We start from the raw sequence: 8,783 nt of genomic DNA on the forward strand, positions 1-8,783 counted from the left end.
TTCGAGTTCCCCGCCCTAGAGAAGACAGTCCCTAGTACTCAGGGACCCCCGGGCTTACAGGGGAGATGCGGCCCCTGCGCTCGGGGCTCCCAGTCTGATCAGGGATGTGGACATCCTCAAGGCAGGTGAAACGAAGGCAGGAGGAGCATCAGGGGTGGGGGAGACAGGGAGGGGAGGGGCTGAGAGATGCCAGGGAAGAAGAGGGCACGGTGACAGGGTCTCAGTTGGTCTCACTCCAGACTTCTTTTAAAAAGCCCCGAAGGTAGGATCTGTGCTGTAGGCGGGTGGGGTGGGGAGGGCTCTGCCTTGTGCACTCGGGTCCTGTGGGCCCGGCCAGGGCTGCTCCTCCCCTTGCTCCCCCAACTGACAGAGGGGCTTCTGGGCCACCCAAGGGCCCAGGCTGGCCCTGACTGGTTCAGCCCGTCGCCCAGTAGCAGGCCGGCCGGCCCCGGGTGTTTTCCTCCATCCCCTCCCTCTGCTCCCCTGGCAATGCCGGCCTCACAGCCCCAAGTAAGCAAGAAAGGCCGCCCCTGTGGGGGGTGGGGGTGGGTACTCAGTGTGTGGAGGGGAGGGGAAGCCATTAGGGAGCTGAGTTGCTGCAGGACTAGAGGATTCTAATCGATGGGCTCATGTTATATTTATTAGCCACGGTACTTAGGCGCTGCCCAGAGCAGGACTAATGGTCTCCCCATTGGAGACGCCATTACAGGAAGTGTAGGGGGAGGGGCCGGGGTGGTGAGAGGAGATGGGGACCCGGTAAGGTTTACTTCTCCTGGGGGCCACCCCCAGCCCCTGCTGCGGGGGGCAGCTGTCCTGCAGGCTGCAGCCGCAGAGGGTGCCCCAGGCTTTTCCTCTCCTCCACTGACTGGGAGGAGCTACCCAGAGTCCTCAGTCAGAGGTCACCCCAGTCATCCCCCTGCGTCCCCTTCAGGGCAGTCTCTGCCTTGACCCTTTCCGCTTTCTTTGAATGAAGCCACGCCCCCCGCCCTCCGCGGTTTGAATGACAATCACGTGGGCCAACCAAGTGGCTCTGCCTTTCCTGGGGGGCGGAGCCGGCAGTGGTTGCCCTGGTGGTCTTTGGGGGTGGTGGGTGGAGGGGGGGCGGATACTTCCTGTAACAGCCTTAATTGCTCATTTATTTAGGGCAATTAGTCCCTGGCGACCCTCCCTTCCTTGACCCCAGCAATGGCTATTCTCAGCTCCCACAACATTCCACCAAGATGGGGTGGGGCCTGGTCCTGAATGAATTGGATGACAGGGGGCAGGGAGGCAGGGCCCTCCCAAAGTCTGAGACGCTCCCAAGGCTGAGAATCCATATTTAGAGGCTGACCTGGTCAGATCATTCCACGCCCTGTCACTGGCCCCTGCTCCCAGCATGCCCTTGGCCCTTTCTGGCCACTCACTCAACTCTGAGGGTGGACACACCCCTCCACGCTCCCAACGTTGGTGGCCTCTAGACACTCTCCACTCTCCACCAATGGCACCACTGTCTTCCTGGCCAGCCCCCAGTCACAGTTGGCTCCTGCAAGGCCTTGCGCCCTCCCTCTCAACAGGAGGCCGCTCCAATAGCTGAAGCTCTCAGGGGTCCCTTCCTGTGAGACCACCATGCACCGGGTCTCAGTGACTACACAGGCCCTCTCATTCTGTGCCTCAGATCTACATTCGTATACCCTGCTTCCTAGAACTTCGTAGGACTCCTAGAACATTGGCTCCAGAAGGGTCTTATTGCCCTGATGGGGGAAACTGAGGCCCGGGGGGAAGAAAATAGGCCCAGGGTTCCTGGGTGAGTTAGACGCAGAGCCAGGGCTAGAACCCAGTCCCGTTCATTCTCAGCCTAGGGCTTGGTGACCCGACGGGGACTGCTCCTTCAAACTCCACTTAGCCCACCCCTTGCTCTGGGCCCGCCCCTCTTGTCTACCTTCCTCCCTTCCTGACTGCGGAGCCACCTGGAGGCCTCCCATCTCCACTCCTCAGAAACTCTCCGGTTCAGACTCCATCTCTGCTGCTTTTCCAGGCCATGGACACTTTTCCCTGCCTTCTCCATCTCCGGGATTTTCCTCTGTCCTCTGGACCCCAGACTCTGCCTCTGTGGAGGGGCCCCTGGGGCAGCCTCCCTATGGCTGTACCTGAGGAGACTTCCAGTTCAGCCCCCTTTTCCCAGAGGCTTGTTGGTCATAAGTTGAACCAAACTTTCGGTTGGTCAAAAGTTTTCCTTTTGGATTGGGAGCCATCTTTGTAGGCCAAGCTGCATGAGAGTCTGCAGAGCTTTGTGAGGGGTCTGGGGACTTTTCCTCAGCCCCCTTCTCCGGGCGCACCCATCATGAAACTTCTTCACCTCCACCAGTGCCCACCGCACCAAACTCCCTCCTTGTCCGAGCTCCTTTCTGGGCCCCTGGGGAAGTGCCTTGGTGTGGAGGTGCCCAAAGCTTATGGATCGGGGGATGGGGCAGGGCCTGGACTCAGCCTCGGTGTTTCCTTGGCTGTGGGACAAAGAGAGCCATGTTGGGGGTGACCTCACGCTTTGGGCATCCTCCCGCTGGACAAAGGGCCCAATTGTTCCCCAGCCTGGAGGCAGGAGGTAGAAGGATGACACTTCAATCCTTGGACCTCTTTAAAGACCCTGCGCTTTGGGCTGCTGCAGGGCGGTGGGCGGCGCAGGGAGGCAGGCAGGCTCCTTGGAGGGAGGCTGACCCAGTGTGGAGGGCAAGAGAAAAGCCTGGAGTATCTGTTAAGTCCTTCCTAGAATCTCACCTCCACCTCAAGATGCTGAAGCCCATTGCTCTGAAGTCAGAGGCAAACACTCTCTCTGCTTTCCTTTTTTTTCCAGGAGTGACCTCTCTTTGGGGGGCGGGATGGGGGGGGCCTTTTCTTCCATTTCCCTGGGAGAACCGGGATTTTCCTTTTTTTTTTTTTTCAATAGTATCAAGACCCTTCACATGAAATCTTCCTAGAAGTCTGATCGGGAAAGCGGATGAAAGTGGAAACTTCTTTGGCGGAGGGGGTGGGAGGGGTGGGGCATGGGAGGCCTCTGCCTCCCATGCCCCACCCCTCCCACCCCGCCTGTGGCAGCATCTAAGTGGGGCCGGGGGAGGTCACAAAGCCTTGTTTTTAAATCAGTAAGAAATAAAACCACTGCTTTAAACACTTGTGTTTTTTGCTGCTCCCCAAGCACCCAGGGGCCAGGCTTGAAATCTAGGTGTTAAAGAAATAAACAGGGGCGCCCGGGTGGCTCAGTTGGTTAAGCGTCCAACTTCGGCTCAGGTCATGATCTTGCGGGTTTGTGAGTTCGGGCCCCATGTGAGTGAGATTCTATGCTGACAGCTCAGAGCCTGGAGCCTGTTTCAGATTCTGTGTCTCCCCCTCTCTCTGCCCCTCCCCTGCTCATGCTCTGTCTCTCTGTCTCTCAAAAATAAATTTAAAAAAAAAGAAAAATTTTAAGAAAGAAAGAAATGATTGGATGTTTCTGTCCCCTCACTTACGTGCTATGAGGTTTTGTGCTCAGTTCTCATCGGGGCCTGGGCTGGGGCGAGACACTCCCATGTCTCTGCTCTAGGCGTGCCTAGAGATCCTGATGTGCCTGCCCCCCAAGTTCAAGGCCTCCCTCTTGATTATTTATGCCAGAGCTCTACAGTATCCCCAGGTGGGAGGGGCCAGAGCAAAAGACATCCGCAGGCGCTGCGGAAGGAGCAAGCCAAGTGGGGACGCGTGTGCAGAAGTGGGCATGGTCAGCGCACATAATCTGCCAACAGCCCGGATCACGATGAATCCTGAAGGCAGAGTGTGAAGTGTCACAGAGCACTGAGGGACCCCCCACCCATCTTCCCTTCCTCCTATGTGAGTCAGCGGCCCCTGATTCCAGCCCTGGCTCTACCATTTACTGCCACGGACCCTCAAACAGGTCACTTCTCTTCTCTGGGCCTTAGTTTCCTCCCTTGTTAAAAGTGAGAGAGTAGGGCTAACCGGACACCCCAGGCCCCAGGGTTCTGAGCTGTGCTCCCATGGTGGGACAGGGACTGGGGGCAAGGCCCAGAGTTGGCTTCCCCGGGGCGGGGGGGGGGGCGGGGGGGAGGGGAGGCTACAGAGAAAGGGCAAGATGTAACCCTTGCCCCGGAAAAGGTTCATCAGGAAGTTGTAGGAGAGAAGGATGGGGAGACAGAGCCTGGCCCATCCTGCAGGGTCTCCTCTCATGCCCTTGGCTGCACAGCTGGGCTCTTGGTTTCCATTCTGTCCTGAGGCTAGGGAAGACATCAGCGTCCTTTGTCCCACTGCTCACCATCCTTTGTCACCTTGCCTATAGACGTTCTATGGTCCTACCTCTCCCTGAAAATGAACTTCCCTCCAGCACACATGTTCTTTTCTCATCCAGCTCTCCTTGCACTTTCATAATCCTCCTCCTCCTGGGAGTCCTCCCTGATCTCCACTTCCTGTCACTCCCCGCTGGCCTGGGTGCATAGACCCCTGAGCCGATGGCTGTCAGGGCCCTCTTCGCGCGTTGTCATCATCCTTTCAGTTAGAAGCACTTTGAGGAAGGGGACCCTGTCTTTTGGTCTTGGGATGTCCACTCCCTGGCTCACAGCAGGGCCCTGTGGAAGGAAGGACCCAGAAGGGACTGGGGGAGACTGGCCTTGTGTGCGCTTGGCCAAGCCAACACTCTGGACCATCAAACTCGCCCCCAAGCACACACGCATCCAGACAACGCTGCATGGACACACGCGGCCGCGAGCCAGCGCCCTCTCTCACGCTGCAAACCCCCCACAGGAGGTGGGGTGGGATGTGGTCGGGGGGAGGTGGAGGGGACTGCCCTCCAGATGTTGTTGGAAATCCAACACGTTCCCTCCACCCCTCCCTCTCCCACTTCCCCATTCCATTTCCCCTAAATATTTACTGATTTTTATTTACATTCTTTGCCTGAGGTGCCAGGCCCCTGTCAGGTCCCATTTGCTCGCCCCGGCTCCCTCCTGCTAGCTCCCCTCCTCCTCCCTCCGATCCGGAGTTGGGAGCTGTGTGTGGCTGGCAACAGCTTCCTCCTGGCCCATGGGTGTTGGGGGCGGAGAAGGCAGTGGGCTGGCAGCTCTGGGCATAGCTGTTGGGGGGAGGGGGGGAGGGGACAGGAGCAGCTCAGCCACACACTCCCGCCTGCCCCCGGTCTGGGACCGTTTTAGCCACCCTCCCTACCCCCGTTTCACAGGGACTTCTGGAAAGGACTGATGGATGCCAGATGCCAGAAGCACTGGCACCCAGGGAGGACTCTGAAGAGAGAGGAGGGAGAGCTGGGTCAGACGTCACAGGGAGTGGGACAGAGGTGCTGGGTGACTACTCACGAGCTGACCAACCACTCTGGGCCTCCTTCCCGCGAGCTGATCAAGGAGCCTGAAGACGTGACTTCCCACTCAATTCTCAGGCTCCCAGCCCCTTGGACCCTGCATTCCTCTCAGCTATTCTACCCGTTGTCATGGGGCACCTACTACGTGCCAGGCACTGTCCCAGGTGCTGATTGCCGTCCATGATTCTTGCCCTGTGGAGCCTGCTTTCTCATGAGAGAGAATGAGTACATTACGGAGTGGGTTGTAAGCGCTATGGGGAGGAAGAAGCAAGGTAAAGGGAATGTAGAGTGCAGTGGGGGGGTGAGGGGGCTAGGGGAGGGCTGTGATTTTATTTTATTTCAAAAAAATTTAAACAGTTTATTTATTATTGAGAGACAGAGCATGAGCCGGAGCGGCGCGGAGAGAGAGGGGGAGACACAGAATCGGAAGGAGGCTCTAGACTCTGAGCTGTCAGGACAGAGCCCGATGCGGGGCTCGAACTCACAAACCGCGAGATCATGACTTAAGTCAGACACCTAACCGACTGAGCCACCTAGGTGCCCCAGGGCTGTGATTTTCAATAACAGCCTCAGGGGAGGCCTCATGAGAAGGTGACACTTGAGCGAAGCCTTGCCGAGGGTGAGGGAGGGACTTGTGGGGCCCAATAAAGCCAAGAGGAGGGAGCTGCCTGAGAAGCATGGTGACACGTCTGAACACTGGAGCGGAGCGCCGTGTGGCCGAGCAGTGGGAGTCAGGGTGGGTGGAGACAGGACATGAAGGCAGGGAGCGAGCTCTCTGGTTTTTGAGTGACATGGGGGCCTCTGAGAGGCCAGTGACATGCTCAGACATATCAAGGCGACAAAGTGATTCCTAACACCCTGTATCCTCCCCTACAGTCTGGTCACCCCACTTCTCCTTGCCTGCTGCCTTCTGCTTCTCAGCTACTCTATCAGGCTGCCTGTGGCTTCCAGAGAGCTCCTCTCCTCCAGAAAGCCCTCCAGGATTGCTCAAGGGAGGCTGCCAGGCTCTGTCTGGGCAGTAGATGGCCTTTTCTTCGTCTCTTCTCATCCTATGAGAGAGATGCTAAAGAAAGAGATTGTGATCACCGCCCCCTGCCCCGCCTCACCAGGGCAACCCAAGGACCAGAGAGGGTGAGTCGCTTCCCCAAGGTATCTCCTGAAAAGCCCGATGTTCTGCCTCCCATGAGCCCTTCTCCTGTCACCCCAGGGTTTTTCATGGATGCTCCATCTTCCCTTTCCTTCCTTTTCATCCTTCCCCTTCCCATTGGGTCTCTGCCCTTTCAGCAAGGGACTGAAGTGTCCCCCTCCTCTGCCTTGGGATGGGCCCGGGAGCATGCTTTCAAAGCTAAAGGTGTAGCCAGCACGGGGCTGCCGAGGCCGAGAGCCAGGCCACCGAGGGGAGCAGCTGCAGCGGGGACTGTAGCAGGAGTCATCACTCTAGCCGGCACCCTGCTCTGTACCCAGTCCCTGGACACTACTTGCTGCGCAGCAAACTCTGCTGGCAGAGCAGAGAGCTGGAGAGGAGGGCGTAGCTTCCCCAGCTAGACCCTGGGAGTTAGCCCATGGGCTCTGATTCCCCAGTCCCGGCTTAGCGAAGGCCTCACCCGGTGACTTTCCACCAAGTACATCCTTCATCCGGGCCTCACTCGTTCAAATGGCAGCTGCTTATTGAGAGCCGACTAGGTGCCAGGCACTGTGCTAGCCTGAGGATGCAGAGAGCAAAGCCGACCTAGCTCTTGCCCGCACGGAGCCCACAGTCTCATGGGGAGCAGACATCGACTCAGTAGCCGCACCGATGCTGTCAGAGTGACAAGGGTCATCAGTGCAAAGAAAAGGGTGAAGGTAATGCCCTGAGAGAATATATATGGAGCATTTGAGCAGCCGGGGTGGCTGAGGGGCTTCCCCCCAGGAGGTGATGCCCAAGCTGAAACCTGAGGGAATGGAAGAATGGTCCAGGCAGCGAAAACAGTATATGCAAAGGCCCTGTGGTAGGAGGGAGCGTGTCCAAGGAGCTGCAAGGAACAGACCTGGCTACAGTACAAAGAGCAAAGGGAATGAGTAGAGTAAGAGGTGGGCAGAGGCTGATCATGCGGAGTCTTCTGGGTCACGTTTGAAACCTGACCTCAGAGCGGAGGCACCCACTTAGCGTTATGGGATTGTGTTGGGAGTGTCTGGGGCATCTCAGGCCTGCCGTAGATTGGGGGGTAAGGAGAGTAGGGGTGGGGAGACCTGTCGGGAGGTGACGGCAGGGGTCCAGGGAAGGGCTGATCTGGCTTGAACGAGGAGGTGGCAAGGAATTCGTAAGGGGATGAGGATGGTGTCGAGGGTGACTCCCGGATTCCTGCTTCCGGGTTTCCCACTTGCAGAGAGTAAAGAAGCGGGTCTACATTCTCCCGGCAATGAGTGAATTCACGGAGACGAAAATTCTCCTCCTTGGGAAGGCACTGGAGGGAACTCTAAGCACAGCGTCAGAATACTCCCCTCGACCCTCGACCCGAGAGTTCTACCCCGGATCCACCCCGGGTCCTTCAGGCTAACCATCCCCCCGCACAAGCTGGCAGGCAAGAGGCACGCGTGTAGAGCTGCAGTGAGCACGATTTCCATTAGTCTGCTCGCTGCCGGCAGGGCTAGAGGAGTCATGGTAAGAACCGGGGGCCGGGGATGAAAGAGGAGACGGGATCCGGGCGGAGGGCCGTGTGCCAGGAGCACGGGAGAGAGGCTGTAAACACCTGCGGAACAGTCAGCATCCGGTGGAGTTGAAGGTCTCTGACGCTGGGGCCGGCCTGGGACGCAGAGGGAGCTCAGGGGCAGGTGCTCTGTGCCGGCGGAAGCGTGTTCTCAGAAGCCTGCGCAGTCTCGCCGCCGCTGCCCCCCCCCCCCCCCCGGAGCCCCCGTGTGGCGGAGGAGATAGATCATGGCCAGGACACAGGAGGGTGTAGGTGCGGGAGCTGGGGAGACATACAGGGAACACTCTGGTGGCATGCAGATGATCTGAGGGCTCTTTCTGGAGGAAGGGGAAGTGGAGGGGGAAGGGGGAGGGGAGGGGAGGGGGAGGAGGTCCTCAGAAGGGGTTTGGGGACTGGATTTGTCAGCCCTGATGGGCTGACGGGAGTTGGGTGTCTGGCGCCACTGTCCCCCCGCCTCCCATGAAGCACCTCCCTCCAGAATCCCATCCTGCCTTTAGTTTCCAGGCCCCCCAATGAAATGATGGTGGGCTCATCACTCTGCCCCCTCATTCCTCCATCTTCCTCTCCTACTTGCCAGTCCCACTGGCTTTGGAAGATCCCGTTGGCTCCCTGCTCTTTCCCTCAGCCCCAGGGGGGCCCCCATAGTGAGCACCCCCTTGGTTCTTGGTGCAGGTCTACTGTGCCTTTGGCTCATACGCTGGCACTTGGGGAGCGACTGAGTTGTCCTGGTCTTCCCTGAGCGTTGCTCCACTCAAAAGAGCCCCCGGGAGGGA

This window comes from Hyaena hyaena, unplaced genomic scaffold (assembly GCF_003009895.1).
Source record: "Hyaena hyaena isolate Hyena2069 unplaced genomic scaffold, ASM300989v1 scaffold_29, whole genome shotgun sequence".
Lineage (NCBI taxonomy): Eukaryota > Metazoa > Chordata > Mammalia > Carnivora > Hyaenidae > Hyaena > Hyaena hyaena.